The sequence below is a fragment of the Podarcis gaigeae genome, assembly GCF_964106915.1.
Source record: "Podarcis gaigeae genome assembly, chromosome: 2".
In the NCBI taxonomy this organism is placed as follows: domain Eukaryota; kingdom Metazoa; phylum Chordata; class Lepidosauria; order Squamata; family Lacertidae; genus Podarcis; species Podarcis gaigeae.
In genome coordinates this window covers 103,412,706-103,431,826 of record NC_139679.1, presented here as the reverse complement: position 1 = coordinate 103,431,826, position 19,121 = coordinate 103,412,706, and the positions used below count along the sequence as shown (strand labels likewise).

The window sequence follows — 19,121 nt, the reverse complement described above, 5'->3', positions numbered from 1 at the left end:
ACAGAGCATGCCAGGCACTCCTGTCTTCCACTGCCTCCCGCAGTTTGGTCAAACTCATGCTGGTAGCTTCAAGAACATTGTCCAACCATCTCGTCTTCTGTCGTCCCCTTCTCCTTGTGCCCTCCATCTTTCCCAGCATCAGGGTCTTTTCTAAGGAGTCTTCTCTTCTCATGAGGTGGCCAAAGTATTGGAGCCTCAGCTTCACAATCTGTCCTTCCAGTGAGCACTTAGGGTTGATTTCCTTAAGAATGGAGAGGTTTGGTCTTCTTGCAGTACATGGGACTCTCAAGAGGGAGAGGCATGGCTAATTTGGAACAAGAGACACAAAACTGAATGCGCTTCCAAAGTATTTCCAGGGAACAAGGGGGAGTTGGTGTTCTTATGATACCAGTGTAATTCAGAGCATCTGCCTGAAGGTCTGGAGTTCAAATTAATTCCTTTAAATATTTTAATATTAATTTAAACCTTTTGGGAATAGTGTTTTGCCATCTTCTTTGGATTGCCTTATGGAATTTGATTTGATTTAATATTGAACGAGTGATTACTACTTGGTTAAAGCAAATAAAAAATGGGGAGGGGAGAGAAATAAAATCCAAAAATTCCCAACACTATCTCTTCCCTCCAGGGCCTACTGCAAGCCTTTTTAGCTTGTCTTGTCCCTTAGCAGTGAATTTTGAGTTGACTGCAATCAAATTTGTGGGTGTTTTGTGTGTTCATAGTGTTTAGGAAAGGGAAAAAACAACAACCTTATCACGGCTTCTCAGTAGATTTAGCATATAATTGTAGAGTTAACTAATTTTCCTAAGATCTTAAAGTACTTGAAAATAAGCCCTTGGGAACAATCTTGCCATAGCAGGGAATGCAGAAGATGAATGAACAGGTTCCTGTCTCTTTGATTTCCACAGTCCCTTTTATAATGGCCTCTCTCCCCATGAGATTGCCCAAAATTCTGAAATATTAGTCACTTGGTTTTGTTTACTTATATTCTTCTCCTACAGTTGCAAAAAATAGGAGTTGAAAATTGCTTAGGTTATACTCGTGTGTGTGTGTGTGTGTGTGTGTGTGTGTGTGTGTGTCTGTCTGTCTGTCTGTCTGTCTGTCTGTCAGAATCCAGGAAGAGGGTTGTAGGGAGGCCAGGATGTAAACATAGCCAACATTCTTGTGTGCCTCTTAGAGCATGGGTTGATGTAAAAATCCAGGTTGATTGTTGTTGGAGTGTTGGATTGGACCAGGAAATCTAGATTCTAAACCTTATTGGCTATTAAGCTCACTTCACTGAGTGACCTTGGCCCAGTCACATCCCATGGCTTAACACTTCCCTATCATGATTGGGTTCTACACCTGTAGCACCTTCCCCACTTGTGAAGTCCTTCTGCCTATCATGCCACGGGGAGGTGTGCAGATTATGGGTCCTGCTTGTCTTTCTTGCTGTTGTTTGCATAAACTCAGATAGTCTGAAAGGATACTTTGGAAACTAGTGGTACTCCTGCTAGTGATGAACTCCAACTCCCACCAGTCCCAGTCAGCACTATGAACTCTCAGGGATGATTGGCGCTGTAGTCCAACAACTTTTGAAAGGGCTCAGGGTTCCCCATCCATGATGGAGTCCAATTCCCTGCTCAGTGCAGACCTAAGATTCCCTGTCTTGCTTAAATATCTCCTGTGAAGGAGAGCCCGCCAGCTCCTCAGACAGTCACTTACTTACTTACTTACTTACTTACTTACTTACTTACTTACAGTCTCTTACTGCCAAGCAGCTCTTACTATTAGGACATTTCTGTTCCTTACTTGGTCCTGCAGGCCTCTCCTTGGTTTATACTTCTACCCAGTGCTATTCTTCTAGAAAAAGGTTCTAGAACGCAGCATGAACACCTCCCTTGTTCTCTTATAATGGCAGTGGCAGCTACCTGAGAGGTGCTGTAACTGAGTTCTGGCTGCAAAAAGCCCTGAAACTCAAGGCAGTGTCTGTAGAGGCCCCAGGTAATTTCCCAGGTGCTAACCAGCCCCATACTTGCTGATGTTTAAAAGGTAAAGGTACCCCTGACCTTTATAGGTCCAGTCTCAGACGACTCTGGGGTTGCGATGCTCATCTCGCTTTATTGGCCGAGGGAGCTGGCATACAGCTACCGGGTCATGTGGCCAGCATGAATAAGCCACTTCTGGCGAACCAGAGCAGCGCATGGAAACACTGTTTACCTTCCCACAGGAGCGGTACCTATTTATCTACTTGCACTTTGACGTGCTTTCGAACTGCTAGGTTGGCAGGAGCAGGAACCGAGCAACGGGAGCTGACCCTGTTGTGGGGATTCGAACCGCCGACCTTCTGATCAGCAAGCCCTAGGCTCAGTGGTTTAGACCACAGCGCCAAGCACACCCTTATCCCTTTTTGCCTGCCCTCCGTGGATTCTGCCCTTGGTCCCACCAATGCTCCTCATTTTGCCCTGTTCGTTCAGGTACCCTCACTAGAAGGGACTCTCAAGATACACAAAATTGCCTTTGTTGGTATGGCTAGCTACGTAACCTGTCAAGCTACTCTTGGTGTGAAAAGGGACTGCTCAGCCTGTACACTCATTTACAACAGGCTTCCCCAACCTTGTGCCGCAGCCGGCATGGTCTAGGTTGGAGAAGGCCGCACAGCAAAATTAGCTGTCAGCCATATGTGATGAAGCAGACAACCCTAATATCCAGGGCTTTAGATGCCTCCTGTCATTCATTTGCTACGTACCCAGTTCTTCGGCAGTTCACTTTGGTAACATATGTTTGTCAAACCAGGCAGAGGAAACGGTTTGAAAACACTCCAATAATATATCACAGTTAGGGGTGGGGGGAGACTGAGCTGCGGCAAACATGAAACAATTGTCCCGTCTAGCAGACTTCTTTCGTGTGTTGTGCTTGCCTTCAAACCATGGGAAAAGAATTTGTATTCTGTGCATATAAAACAAAAGTGTGATTTTATCACTAAAGATTTAGTTGTTATTCTGGAAATATTCATTGTTTTATTTAAAACAGGACTTTCCTTTCTTTACGACTATATAATAAACTAATTGCTTCATTTCAGCTCTGATTTAAACAAGTTTTATTCAATGCAGGCAGTACACTTAAAGCTAATTTATTGCATCTAAATTAAAAAAAACCCTGTCATTTAGTTTTATGGCACTTCCTAAAAGAAAACAAATTTTAAGTTGTTTTGGTTGTTTAGATCCTTTGAGGAATAAAGAGGGCTACAGTTCAGACAAGTCCATTTCCTTCTGTAATGGGAAATATTCCAAGCATTTCTCTTCAAACAAAACCCAAAAGATTATCTTTACAGACTTCTGTTTAGGAGATTTTTGGACAACACCCTAGAACAGGAAGCCACAGTTTTTCCCAAATTTATACAGGATGGAAATAGATAATATTTCCATTATGAAAACACCCAGCTGTGACTAATGATTTCAGATTTTATAATGGAAGTTTTTGGCACACACTCTTTGGCTGTACCTGAAAGTTTAAATTTAGTCAACAATTCAACATAACGGGTGGAATCCAATTTGTAATTCTAAGCACTGTACCTCCAAAGATTTTAACAGTGGGTGAAATCCAGTTGGTTAGAGGAGGCAGGGAGATGACTTTTGCTGATTCCCGTTTCCACTCTGCAACTCCCAAAGCATTTGGAAAAGTGCGAATTTCAAAGTTTCCGGACACATATTGTTTCGGAACGTGTGAATTAGGTTTGCCTTGTAATGTGGACAGAATCAAATTCTCCCCCGTTCCTATGCAAAGCAGAAGGGTGTGTGTGTGTGTGTGTGTGTCAGTTTTGAGTAAAAAAACAGCAGGGTAGTGGTTGCTTAATCCTTACCCAATACAGTGGTACCTCAGGTTAAGTATTTAATTCGTTCCGGAGATCCGTTCTTAACCTGAAACTGTTCTTAACCTGAAGCACCACTTTAGCTAATGGGACCTCCTGCTGCTGCCTCACCACTGGAGCACGATTTCTGTTCTCATCCTGAAGCAAAGTTCTTAACCCGAGGTACTATTTCTGGGTTAGCGGAGTCTGTAACGTGAAGCGTATGTAACCCGGGTTACCACTGTATGTCGCTAGATTTGCATAGCTTTGCCTAATACATTGCCACATAGATTAGTCAATTATGTCAGCCAGTTTGGGGAAACGTGAACCCCAGGTGGGGCAGGCCTTCCCCAAAGTCCAAGCAAGGAGGCAGAGGAGAATTTTGACAAAGAAATGTTGCCTCTGTGTTAGTACCTTCTTCTGCCTATGGAATTAGTTGGGCCAACGTATATATAAAGGCTTTTTGAGCAGAAATGGTTGGCCGGGGGGGGGGGGGGGAGAGCAAGCAAGTAAAATCCACTGACATTAATGGAACTTAACCTTTTAACACCTAACATTTTCTCCATGTGCGTCTTGAAATGGCATTCTAGGAAAGTAAACGATCTTGTTTAATATCTGAGGCCTTCTGTGAATGTGAAACAGTTAGACTAAAAATGTCCTTATTGTTATAATAAATATCTGGTTTACGCTGATAAGAATTGAGAGGGTTCATGTAGTGCCAGGCGAAAAAGCCAAAAGAATCAGTTTAATTGAATCTTCTTACTTAGAATGTCACAGTTCTACAGAATAGAGGTCTGGGGAATTGTGGCAAAACGCTGCCTTGGCACCTTCTTATTGGCTGCGTGGTTCAGTTGTATTATTGCTTCTGGTCCCACTGAAACCAATTGTAGGCAAGTTGTTTTTTTATAGCAGACAAAATGTGTCTTTTGAGCTAACCTTGACTGTATAAATATATGGTTCAGGTTATATATCACTGAATTTATTGGGTCAAATAAGGAGAAATACATATAAAAAAGTTTGAAGCAGTGGGAGATTTATTTCTTAATGCCTCTGTTTTCTTATTTTATTACGTTCTCAGAACTTGCATGCTTTGCATGGATGTGCTACTTATTTTATCTGTGACCTTGCGCGGTGCTTGGGAACACAATTTAAAAGAAAACCAAACGTTCTAAAAATAGGGCCATTCCATTTTTCACCAGACGCTCTTTAAAATGGTATTTGTCTGAGAGTCATGTCTACAGTCATGGGAACCACAAGTACTGGGGTCATCACAACTGTTATAGTACAGGGGCCTTCACCCTAAAACCATTCTCCCATTTACCCACAATATCTGCCCCTGAACCCATAAGTTGAGCATCTGTTTTTAGTTTGTCTGGTTTGCTTCCTTGCCACGTCTGGAACTATTGGATCTGTTCTCTGATTACATGGCATTTGCGTTATCTGGATTATGTGGGCTGATTTGTGAGACATTGGTGGATGTATGGGCATCCCATTTCATTATGTATTCTTTATTTTTATATCCCAACTTTCCTCCAATGAGCCCAAGATGGTGTACATAGTTCTCCCTTCCCTGTTTTATTTTCCCAACTGATGAGCTTAGTCTGAGACACAGTAAGTGGCTCAAGGTCACCCAGTGAACTGCAAGGCTGAGTGGGGATTTGAACTCTAAGTCTCCCAGGTAGCAGCCCAGCACTCTAACCATTGTGCCACACTGCTTCTCAGTGGCATGGGCTAGGATATGTTGACCCCTTCCTTTTCTGTGGTTCCATGACTTTTCTGCTATCCCATTTTAGACTTTTATTTTTTTGTCATCTACAGGATAGCTTTGTTCACTATAGCCACTGAGAAAATTAGAAATATGCTGATTTGACTGATGTCCTATGACTTGGGGATAATTTGATATAAATTTGCATTGAGCTTCCTTTTCTAGATCAATGCTGCTTATTCCCCTCCCCCCAATAGCAATATTAATAATTACTTTATTTTGATCTAAATTTTTATACAGCGCTGTGCTGTGGATGTCTCAAACTGACTGATTTCAAGAAAGGTTAGGAAAGTCTCTAATTTTGTGATCACTGACTCCCAGGAGAATATCCACTACCTGCTCCATCCTGACCTTTCCATGGCCTCAATTCCTCAGTAACTGCAAATTAGGATTCTTAGGTCTCTGTTGCTTTAAGGCACCCATGGGCAACCCATGTTGCCTCTTCAGTGGCACAACAACCGCCTGATCAGCTGGCAGCTGGGAAGAAGTGACCATGCCTGCACTGATACTCCTAGAACAGGAACCCTGATCTTGACTGTATCGGGTGTCTTGGGCTGCAACAGGCCAAAGCTTTGCCTTGTATTATCTCAATAGTGCCAAACTCCACAGTTCCTTTTTAAAAAAAAAATAATATTTATTAAAGTTTTAAGGGTTAAAAGGCAAAAGTAAAAACACCATATTAAACAAAAGCAAGTCAACACATCACAATGAGTAAAAAAGAAGAAGAAAAAAAGAAAAACAGAAAAATACAAACAATTAAAAAACACAGCATCTCTTCCCATAACTTATCTTTATAAGAGCCAGTGTGGTGTAGTGGTTAAGAGCGGTAGTCTCGTAATCTGGGGAACCGGGTTCACGTCTCCGCTCCTCCACATGCAGCTGCTGGGTGACCTTGGGCCAGTCCCACTTCTCTGAAGTCTCTCAGCCCCACTCACCTCACAGAGTGTTTGTTGTGGGGGAGGAAGGGAAAGAAGAATGTTAGCCGCGGGTAGTGATAAAGCGGGATATCAAATCCAAACTCTTCTTCTTCTTCTTCTTTCATTAGCTTGTTTCCTTGACCTCCTCACACTTCCCTTTTTTGTATTCTAGTTCGGTTAGCTATTTCAGCAAATCCTTCCCATCTTTTCCAATTTTTGTCCTGTAATTTATCTTAATATTAATGTAACTTTACTTTCCCTCCTTTCACCAATTAACAGTCTGTTTTTTCCTAAACCTTTATAACATTTCTGCTAAAACCACATAAATTTGTACCAACATCATTCTAACATTCATTAATTTTTAGTAAAAGGCGAAAGATTTATACGATCTGAAGAGAAACCAGAGTATGGCAGATGAAGGTGATAGACTATATGGGACTGGCAGAAATGACTGGCAGAATCCGAGACCAGGGGAGAGAGACAGCGGAAGAAGATTGGAAGAAATTTAAGGACTATCTTAAGAAACATTGCAAAATTAATGAATGTTAGAATGACGTTGGTTTAGAAATTATGTGGTTTCCAGCCGTAATGGATAAGTAAAAAGAAAAGAAAGGCCAAAAATTAAATGAAAATTAAGGGAAAGGATTTGCTGAATTAATAAAATAGAAATTGGAATACAGAGAGGGGAGGTATGAGGAAGTCGGGGAAGTAAACTATAAGAAAAAAAGGGATTGAAATTATACTTGTCCTGGGCACTGAATGGCTCTTCTTTCACATATTTCCTTACTGTAGCCCAGTCTGGGTATTCAAAACACACACAATGCTAATCTACAACAGCCCCAACAGTTCACAGTTTGGGGAGGGGCTAGTGCAAGATGCGACTGTGTGCCTCCCCCCATGTGATTCTGTTTGCTTGTATTTGAATGTCTGAATAACCCTCTGCATTTTTCTGATGTACTGTATATATGTGTTCTGTTCCCCCTTGGAAATGCAGACTAGTATTTGTGATTCTTTTTCTCATATGCATAAAATCCTCTTTCTCATAAAAAAAAACTTTGTAAAAGAAATATTATCTCTCTGTCTATCTAATTTTCAAGTTTGGCTGATAATATTGAAAATTATGGAAGAGATTAAATACAAACTGGATCTTTGATATGCAAACTTGTTTTCCTTGTTTGTTTGAAAACATTCAGTTAAGGAGCTTAGTAAAAGTTTTGTGTAAAACTTGTAAATGAATTCCAAGAAAAGCAATATGGTCTGTGAAAACTGGAATGATTACTTGGTAGGAAATTGAAATGTGTAAAATAATAGGAACGGAAGCATGCTGTGTACAAAGTAGAGAGGCATAATACTGCCTCAGGGTATGCTGGGAGTTAAAATATACATGTTGAAAGCAGGCTAGAGCAGTAAGGAAGGCTTGCCTTTAAAAATAATAATAATCACCATTCAGACATGCCATGAAATAGTCACATTTCACCTTTATTTTCCCTACATTTTTGGCTCTGTCGGATTTGACTTTTCTGTATTTTTAAAAAATAAAAAGTATGAGAAACAATTCCATAGCTTATAAAATGTGTTGTTTTATAAACCCTCAACATGGCCACTGAGTCTTAGGGACTGTGTGATAGAGGAGTGCATCTTTATCTGATACCTTAAGAATGAAAAAAAGCTTTAAAAACTCTTCTAAAAACCAAAGAGCTGAGCATGTTGTAGTAGTGAGATGTGCTGTGTCAAACGGTTGGAGCGGATGTTAAGTTTTACCCTGTGACAGCTTTGCCCTCAAGTGTCGTTTCTAGACTGTGCTTTGAGTCTCGGGACTGCCAATAAAAACGGAGAGAAGCGATTTCTCAGTATGATGCTTGCCACAAGAGTGAGTTGATGCTGGATGGAAGAGGGTCAAAAGAAGCAAAAACTTGCCTTGAGGCGCATACAGGCCTGCTTGTCTTAGCTTTGCAGTTTTTGCATGTGGCTGTTGTTTGTGAAGTCCGGTCCTTTTGCATCCCTCAAATATTGGTCAGCTGTGCGCCATAAAAAAAGAAAAGTGAAGGTTTGGCTTCCCCCTGCCTCCCCTGTTGTTCTGTTGTAATAAAGTGGTGTGCCATTGGCTGAGTAATTTTCAGCTCCAAATGAGACGAGATCAGTCACAGTGGTTTTCACAGGATGGATGTGAAGGATGGATGGTGGTGCCACTTAATCAGAGATGGAGAGAATATGTGTCTGCAAACTCATTGAGTGTAACATTTCCTAAATCAGAGAACAGTGCTGCTGCCCAGACTTGCTATTGTTTGTGTGTGTGTTTTTAATAAAAAACAAAAAGAAAAAAACAGATCTTTAGTTTAAATCATGGGCAGGCAAACTAAAGCCCTGGGGCTGGATGCGGCCCAATCGCCTTCTAAATCAGCATGTTTTTACATCAGTATAATGTGTCCTTTTATTTAAAATGTATCTCTGGGTTATCTATGGGGCCTGCCTGGTGTTTTTACATGAGTAGAATGTGTGCTTTTATTTAAAATGCATCTTTGGGTTATTTGTGGGGCATAGGAATTTGTTCATCCATCCCCCCCCCATATAGTCCGGCCCACCACATGGTCTGAGGGACAGTGGACCGTCCCACGGCTGAAAAAGGTTGCTGACCCCTGCTCTATCTGGTATAACTCCTTGGGATTCCCCTCTCCTAGCCCAGCTCCACAAATTCCATATTTGTTTAGTTCTTTTGCTCCCAGCCTTCTTTTTCCGCAGTGACACCGCTCAAAGCACTTTCGCAATTCGTAATGTCTTTCCCTGATTCACGCTCCTTGTTTCACTTTGAACTTGATATCTTTTGAGATTGATCCACATGAATTTTAACCCTTAGATGGGATTATCCACAATTTAAACATATGTGAACATTTTGGTAAAACTGTTGCCCTACAGCAGTAATGAATGGTATGCAATGGTGTCTTGTCTTTTGAAGGAAGTAATCTGCCAGATGATATTTGGGTGGTGGTGGGGGGAAATAGAGGCAATTTTTAGTTGGAATCATAGAGTGGGAATAGACCCTAAGGATCATCTAGTCTACACGCTTGCAATCCAGGAAAATACAGTTGGCCCTTATGGGGCTCAAACCCATGACCTTGGTATTACCAGCACCACGCTCTAACCAACTGAGCTAACTGATGTTTCCTCCCCCTCCAGCTCCCTTGCAGTCTGTACTGTGGGGCTCTCCAACTCTCCAGAGCATTTAGGGAAGGCAGGAAGATTTATTTGAGGGAGGGCAAATCACACTCCCAAATCTCCCCCTGTTCTTCTGTCAGATTCCATCCTTCAACACACAGACACCACTGGGTACTATCCAGTGGATGTTATTCTAAAATGTGAGGCTTATGCGGGTTTATTCCCATTTTTTTGGGTAAGAAATCTCTTCTCATGTTTCAATTACTTACTTCAAATAAATTTATTACCCTTAAGCCATCAGTGCTGAAAAACAAAAGTTGCTCTGCATATTGAAGTCTTTGAAAATAAACTGATTTTAGTGGCTTTCATTTTATCCATAATTGCAGTTTGCTTTGGCACAGCTGTTTGAGTAAACCTGCAAAATGAATTAGAAATGGATTGATGAAGCTGTAAGACAAAATACAGAGGGATATGGTTAAGCGGTTTTCAAGAAAAAAGCACACTTCATTCAATTGTCAGTATGTAATGGCTTTATTTTGAAAGCAAAACGAAATGAAACAATAGGTCCAATTTCTGTATTAACAACAAAGGCATAATTTTCTTACAAGCTTCTGAAGTATTTTAAATCCATATAATTATCTTTCAGTCGGCAGATTTTGTTCTTCTCATTTATAGGATAAGTATATCCATTGGCCTTTTTACGACGCTACAATCTAAAAGCATAAAGAACATGAGGGGAAGCTCAACATACTCACATAACTCCAAACATTGATACGGCATGGCAGATTCTATTATTTACAGTGCTCTGGCAATCGCTGCTGAAAGCTAATTGGGTTTCATTTATTTATTTACTGTTAATACTTTTATTGATTTTTTTTTTTAAAAAAAATCAAATTTAACAAATAAGGAAATAGAAGCAAAAAATAGAGAGGGAAAGAAAAGGGGGGGGGGTGACAGAAAAAACAACCCCTTGTCAGCTCACAGTAAGAATACTATAGCCATAAATACATCCAGCTCAATTGGGTTCTATTTATAATGGCATATTGAGCTGGCGCTCCTCTTACCAAGGCAGTGGAAAAGTTTCCCACAGGCACTATTGGGAGTTCTAGCTGGTGAACCATTTTCCTGCTTGCACTCATCAGATAATTATGGGCTGCAGCTCTCATCATCTCTGGCCATTGACCTTCCTGGTTTTGTTGTCCCAAACATCAGGAGGGCACCATATTGTCTACCCCTGTCTTATGTGATGGTCTTGGCAATTATAGAAAGGCACTCCTGTGAAGTTGTTTTTTGGGATGAGGGGATAAAGGAGACAAGGAAACCACTGCCATAGTTAGGACCGCTTTCATGCAAGCAACTTGAGACCAGTTTGCCTATGAGATTGCCTTATCCCACATGTTCCCAGTCCACCGCTTCAATCTGCAGAATTGGCACTGCTACGTAATACTCGTTCCACATTTGTAAGAACTCAGTTATTTAGTGTGGCATCACCTGCACTTTGGAATTCCCTGCCTACTGAGATCAAGCAGGCGCCTTCACTGTACTTTTTCCGGTGCCTGCTCAAAATATTATTGTTTAGACAAGCCTACCCAGATGCTTAGAAAGCTGAAGAAAATTTAATCTGTTTTAGTATCAGTTACAGATAGGTAGCCGTGTTGGTCTGCCATAGTCAAAACAAAAATTTTTTTCCTTCTAGTAGCACCTTAAAGACCAACTAAGTTAGTTCTTGGTATGAGCTTTCGTGTGCATGCACACTTCTTCAGATACACTTCTTCAGATTCTGAAGAAGTGTGCATGCACACGAAAGCTCATACCAAGAACTAACTTAGTTGGTCTTTAAGGTGCTACTGGAAGGAAATTTTTTTTTGTTCTGTTTTAGTATGTTAACTTTGCATGTTTTGAAGTACAGTGGTACCTCGGTTGTCAAACTTAATCCATTCCAGGAGTCCATTCGACTCCCATAGTGGATTAAAATCCAAAGGTGCAGCTTCCGGTTGGCTGCAGAAGCTTCCTGCACTCAATTGGAAGTCGCGGAAACTGTGTCAGATGTTTGGTTTCCAAAAAAAGTTTGCAAACCGGAACACTCCCTTCCGGGTTTGTGGCTTTCAGGAGCCGATTTGTTTGGGAGCCATGCCATTCGACAACCAAGATGTGATTTTTTTCTCTGTTATATTGTTTTATCTTTTTGCAAAATGCTTTGCGGTTGTGGTTGTTTTGACAAACAAGCGGTTTATAAATTTTATAAAATAGTATAAATAAAATAGTATCGGCCACTGAGATAGGGTCCCTTTCTTTGTTGCCCGAGGCCGTACAGGTTAACAATATTAAGTTTAGATGTAGCCTCCAACACCTTTGCCTGTTGTGTTGGTCTGAGTGTTATTTATCCACTTGAGCAAAAAATAGAAGTATTGTGCTCTCTTGCATTAAAATCGTGACTCAGAAATCATTTTGTTACCTTCTTTATGCGTTTGTGATTTATGAATCAAACAAAACTAGTCAGAGACACACATATCTTAGATTTGGCACACATATTCCATTTGTATATATATCACAAAGATAGCCTTCCTTTCCTTCATGGAACTCAAGACAGAAAGGATAGTCTTCCCAATTAGTTTCCCATAGAGACACTGACCGGACCCCAGACCTTCTCTGTTTCAGCACAGTTGGGGAGACAGACCCTGATGGCAACACAAAATCAAATTGTATGTTCACCTTAACGGGAATCTGAAGGATTTTTGTAAGCTTAAATGTGAACAGGATTCCAGACAAAAGATTTGTAACTGTGTGACTCAAGGCATTACTAAGCAATGGCATACTTTTCTTTTTCTGATACGCCTGTTCTCTTTCACACCTCATATTGCCTACTGTTTGTTTTTGCTCCTTTTCTGTTTGAGAAATGTAATCTATACCAATTAACTGTGTATCTGATTTCAAGGGATGGCATCACTCCTTTCCTAAAACCACTGGGGTTACCAATTAAGCAACATCCTGGCTACTTGGTTAGCATTTAATCAACCTTCACTTGGATTTTTCCTATTTCTCTACTTGGAATCGCCCTCCCCTTCTATTTGGCTAAGGCTATCTGAATCATTAGCTCACTGAGCAGGGAGACAAATCAAGTTGTTAAAGGTAGATGACTGAAAATTCATTTAACTCTTTTAATTACCTAGCCCGAAACAAGTGTAATGGTTTGGGGGGAGGCAGAATTTCTTGTCCATGCCCTCTGATTAAGAGCAATTTGTTACAGAGGAAGCCCTTCATTTGCATGAAATAGGTTGACCTTAATCTGAGTTGTTGAATAATTGTGTTTAACTATAAAAACTCCATATTGGCATATACGTTTGGGACTTGGACTGCACTGGGATAGAAATGGTTAAGCTGGTGATTGATGCTGGATGTGTGCAATTGCACCCTGTTTTATCACTGATTCATACCCACTATTTATTATCTATCCAAATTGTACCAACTGCTAATATGACTGGAATTTTCTCTACTCTTCCCCCTTCCAACTTCTCCATCCCAGTACTTGGGGTGCAGCTTTGCTATCTGTTTCTCCTGCAGCTAATCGTAATATTTACAGATTAAAACCTTGGGAATCCCAATCACTGATATATAGGTGTAACCTAGAAGGCAGTAAGGGACTAAACTGTAGATACCAGCACTTGACTTATGTCCATTAAATATTTCTGTCAAATGTGTCTGCCCTGCTGTTAGAGCAACTGAGAAAGTTACAGCTCAGTCTGTCAACATCACCCGTGCAAAATTAAGAAAACACATTTTATTTCTGTAAAGAACTCCCACTTAATCACATGTCCTCCAGAATGCTAGATGGATGAGATAGTGTGGTTCCAACAGTCTCAGCAGATGAGATACCACTCTGGAGAGGTAGCATAGCTAACACTTTATCTTGGGTCACACACTTCTTTGACCATTCAGGGCTCTGGAGAACACCCTGTCCTTAAAAATGTGTGTGTGTGTGTCGTGTGTGTGTGTATGTATGTTGTGTTAGAAAGGCAAGGTTTTAGTGAAAAGGCAAGATGTATCTTACTATGTGATCTGTTTCTGTTCTAATTTCCAATTCATAGAAATGTGTGGTTGTGTTTGCAAAGGTAAGCTAGGCTTGTTGGTTTATCATAGTGCATTGTGCATGAGCACTGTGCTGGTGGAATGGAAGAAACAAAGCAGAAACCTGCAATTCAGTTTGGCTTCCCCTGACATCCAAACCCAGGATTCTGTTGCTGGACAATCTTGAATTGCTAGCCAGCTGTAAACCATGGTTTGCCATTGGCTTATGAAGCCTGGCTTGTTAGGGAGCACCAAACCACAATTTCAGGTTCAGATGTGGCTTCCTGGTTTGTTCCTCCCACTTGCGCCCAGGGAGGAGTGAAGGAAGAGCAACTGGGAACAATAAACTGCAGTGAGAGGGCAACTTTAGCTTATTGTGACGTGCAGATGTGCCCAATTATTCCAGTAGGGATGCCCCTTGGACTTTTCTGATTTGTTGTCAGCAAACATCTGTTGGGACTTTTCAGAGCTACTGCTCATATTTATTATTATCATTAACTTTGCCCCATGATGTAATTTAGAATTATAATATGGGGCATTTATTTTAAAGTTCTAGTTTGGATGTCGGCAAAGTGATTTGGGATCAACGTATCTTAAAATTAACCTTCCTGCTTGAAAAGAACAGCTAAATACATGAATACAGAGAGGATATGCACTCTTTTGTATAATGACAAAAGACTCAGAAAAAATTAAAGAAGACATATGTTAATATAGCAGGCTAGGGAGCTACTAAATTAGCCTTCAGGGGTCACAGATTGAAATAATCATATGTAAAATACAAGAGGAGGAAGCCAAACCATTAGAGTATATATTACACAGCCAGTGAACAAAAAATGAAATACCAATCATATAAGAGATCTCATTGTTACAATACTCAACAAGGAGGTCGGAATCTATTCTGCGAAATGTCAGGGAATAAAGGGCTAGCTTTTACTGAAGTGTGAGCATAATGAATAGAGGTGCAGATAAAACATGAAAGATTCTTTTGTCAGATTAAGGAATAAAAGGCTCAAGATGCACTTAGTGAGCTTTTGAAGGGATTGGAAAAGGCTACTAACATTCATCAAAAGTTAATAGAAATTAATATGCTTTAACTTATGTGTATCGTCAGCCTTTTTTCCAAGCTGAGAGTAGAAAATCATTTACCAATAGTATTATCTATACTGAAAGAAGAAATCAGAAAGTTAGAAGTTAGCTGATTCCTTTCAAAGAATTCCTGAGGGATGTTGCTGAAGGTAAAGTGTGATATTTGATGGCATTGCAGTTGGTTTTTGTGTGCTTTTCCTCAAAAGGAAAATGGCATGGTTTATATTGGCATTCAGCTGCATATGTGACTGAAAAAGTCCATCTTTGGTCATTCCAATTTCTTCATGATCTCTTTGGCTGTGTACGTGTATATACACATACCCACTCCAAAAAAATACCACTGGAACATCCGTTGCATCCTCTTTCTTCATTGACTGAACTTTGAGGATCTTCTGAGTGACTTTATTCATAGGAATCAAGCAGCTTTGGTTGCCAGTAAGGTTAATTAATGAAATAGAGTGCCTTCGGTAGCCATTAAATAATGTTCTCTGCTGTGCTCACTCTATAGCTAGAGCTGTCAGTGTGACTTTATTCTGGAAGTGTAAGGTGAGCTTCTTAGAGGATGTGTTGATAGCAGAGTATAGGCTGGCTGGCTCCATACTATGCAGCTAGCTACCATCCACTATGGGACGCGGATGGTACTGTGGGTTAAATCACAGAGCCTAAGACATGCCGATCAGAAGGTTGGCGGTTCGAATCCCCGTGACAGGGTGAGCTCCTGTTGCTCGGTCCCTGCTCCTGCCAACCTAGCAGTTCAAAAGCACGATAAAGTGCAAGTAGATAAATAGGTACCGCTCCGATGGGAAGGTAAACGGCGTTTCCGTGTGCTGCTCTGGTTCGCCAGAAGCGGCTTAGTCATGCTGGCTACATGACCCGGAAGCTGTACGCCGGCTCCCTCGGCCAATAAAACGAGATGAGCGGCGCAACCCCAGAGTTGGCCATGACGGGACCTGATGGTCAGGGCTACCTTTACCTTTACCTTACCTTCCATGATAAGGAGAACTGCATAAATAGTGTGGTCTGCCCCCCCCTTCCTTCGGAAGTAATTCACATGGTTCCTGATAAACCAGGGTAGCCTGTAACTTCACGTGACACACATTTGATGATGGTGACTCCACCAGTGTTAGTTAGATGCCATGGTTCAGAAACATGGACTGCTATATAAGGCAACCCTTCTTTCCAACTCTGTTTATGTTGATATACACTAGATCTACAACTTGCACCTGATTCACCTATGTGATTGCAGCTTTGTGCAGGCATTGGGGAAATGAATGAATGAATGAATGAATGGAGAGCAGGGGGAAACAGCTGGAAGGGGCCGTCTGAGATTTCGTGAGATCTCACAAAGGCTCTGTCACGCTACCTTCCCAGAATCTGGTAAGCAAGATGGATGACTTAAAAAGCTCTTTCTGCGCTGGGTTTTTATGCTGTGGGAATTTTTGAATCATTTCATCAGTTTTCAGGTTTTAATCACTACTGTGGAAGTACAGAAATCAGTCACTGGCCACAGATAATATCAGGCGCCAGACTGATTGTTGTGGTAGCTGTGTTGCGTTATGAATTCATGTTGGAGTTAGCATCAAACAATATTATTCCATTTTGAATTGTGGCAAACTTACAGGACATGTAATATCCCTTCTGATAGTTTACATCAGCATGCATAACTGAGAGGACTTGTTCAGTGAAATGGTGGTTTGGCCTGTGTGAATGGTCTTCAGGGCTGCATACTTACTTACTTTCCCCTAATATGCTTTGAGGCCTGTTCTGACCTCGTAGTTTGAATAAACCATAGTTTTATGCATTACATTGGAATTGGTAAACTCTAGTCTGCATTTCACTCCAAACCAGAACTACTCTTTCCCCAAATTATAGGGTTTTCTCAGGAAATCAGGGAGAGAATCCAATTGTGTGATGGAAGTGGGGAGTGTGTGATTTGCTGGCCAAATCTTGATTTGTTGATTATATCTGAAACTGTCTACAGTATGTAAGGAAAATAAGATCACTGGGATCAAATTGCATTGGTTATATAGTGTGCATTAAGGGTCCACACATGAAAGGGAAGGGTATTCAGGAATGGAAAAGGATACTGGTGAAAAAAATACCAGAGTTGTTAATTACTACATCAAGTGAACAGAAGTTCCAGGGTCATTCCTTCCACAGTGAAAAGAAACAAGGATTTACTATTTAATTGCCTCTCAGGAAGGGGAAAAATGCTAGCAAGTCCATGTTGAGTTCCAGCCTTGAACATTTTGATTTAGTGGGAACTGTGACAAAAAAGACCACATGTAACAGTGATAATTAGATATTGTGAATGCAAAGGGAACTGATGAATTTGCACAGTATTCCAGAAAGGAAGTCCAGGTTGTGCACATTCATGAAACACACACACACACACACACACACACACACACTTTTTAAAATTGGATTAGCTGTGGCATCTTTCAATATTATGAAATACAAGTTGTATTCTTCAGGACTGAGAGCTGTTCTAATTGCTAGAAATACAGTAAATGTCCCCATCACTCTCTGGGTTTAATCTTAGCATAATTAGCTCCTTGCACAATAGAGTGCTTAATTTGAATGGCTGACAGGGCTCATTAACTTACAGAAGTGATTCCTGAGATTTTTTTTGGTGGTTAAAATTGGGATTTCCGCCTGGGAGAATCTCAGGAAGTATCACATAGTTCATTCCAATATTTCAGAATTAAGTTTTGAACATAAAGCTAGACATTTAAAAGTTAAAGATACAGTGATGAAGTCTTCTCCTCAGTGGTAGGAGACGAGCACTACAGCTTAATCAGAAATGTACGCATGGCTTCTACAAAGCCATAAGGAATTCAGACAATAAGTGATTATTTGCTTTTGCAGCCAAATAAGTCTATCTCCCAGGGATGGTGGATGCACATATTTCTGTATTGTTTATCTCTTTTCTGCAGTACATACAAGGATAGCAGAAAATTGCTTGCATCCACATGATTAATTGCATGGAACATATCTATCTGTAAGGATGACATTTTTCTGCACTTCATTCTTCACTCCTAGTGCTACTAATTTCCTTGAATCTGATTAGCTATGTTGCAAAGTTTATAGGTGTGTTCTTTTGGTGGTGTTCTTTTGTGTGTGTGTGCTTTCTTCTTTGGAAAACATTATTGAAGCATTGCCATTTTGCTGCATAGTGCTATTTATCCAAGGAGTGCCCCAGCTTGAAAATGCCTAAGTGCCATAGGGCGCACCTAGTTTTTTGGGGGGGAAATAAAGAAAAAAAATTATTCCCCCCCCCCGAGGCGTGGGGCTGGGGCGGGGGAAGCCAGAGCTTCCCCAGCCCCCAGAACAAGCTGCTCTCCGCAAGCCGTGGGAGGACTGCTCAGCGTGCTCGGGCTTCGGGATAGAGGCAGCTCTGCGCAAGCTGTGGGAGCCCGGCGGGAACTCCCGCGGGCTCCCAAGGCTTGCGGATAGCTTCCTGAAGCCTGGAGAGCGAGAGGGGTCGGTGCGCACCGACCCCTCTCGCTCTCCAGGCTTCAGCAAAAGCCTGCATTCGCCCCATAGGACGCACACACACTTCCCCTTCATTTTTGGAGGGGAAAAAGTGTGTCCTATAGAGCGAAAAATACGGTAGGTCTTGACACATTGTTTTTAGAAGTCTCTCCCACAGTTATGAATACCAGTTTAACTTACTGCATTTTAACTTCTTTTTCAGTTAATAAATAAATTCAGATGACACAATTATTTATAAATGCAGCTTGGTCCACATAGTGGCTATATAAGTGCCTAACAGATAAGGAGTTTGCTTCCAACATCATAGAAGATGCAAGGGTTTAAATCATTATTGACTGGCCAGTAGTTTTAATTATAATTTTGTATTTTTCTAATGGTGTTTTATTGTATGCACATTGTAGTGCACTGACCTGGTATTTTATGATAAATATATACTTTAATAGATAAACAAATGAACAGACAAATGCCCCTGAACTCAATATGTTCAGTAAAGGCCTATTGTCCCCTCTCTCCCATCCTTCATATGCTTATTTTTCTGCTAAGTGCTGAATGTTAAAATGAGCTTTGTGTTGTTGTTTTAAAAAATCAACCCCACTTTCTGCGTGTTGAATTTTTTCGTTTAGGAATCCATTGGCCATGGACTTTCTATTTGTGCTGTAAGGTCTGTGCATAAAAGGTTTAGAGAAATAGTGTGCCCATTTGTTCATTGCTAGACTGACATTTCAAAGTACGACACGAAATGACTGCACATATATACCTTGTCATTTATTTGTACTGAATTTCCCATCTTCTGAGATTTCACACTGCCAGCCTG

General features: G+C 40.9%; 1 protein-coding gene and 1 long non-coding RNA gene across 8 annotated transcripts in view; both read left to right on the top strand.

The window, feature by feature from the left end:
- Nucleotides 1–19,121, top strand: part of PTPRG (protein tyrosine phosphatase receptor type G) — a 548,154-nt gene that overhangs the window by 190,338 nt on the left and 338,695 nt on the right. The gene's annotated exons all lie outside the window — the stretch shown is intronic.
- LOC310836235 lies at nucleotides 1,108–5,825 on the top strand. The gene is made up of 3 exons (XR_014559939.1): nucleotides 1,108–1,394; nucleotides 2,605–3,773; nucleotides 4,047–5,825. It is a non-coding gene; the product is annotated as an uncharacterized lncRNA (long non-coding RNA).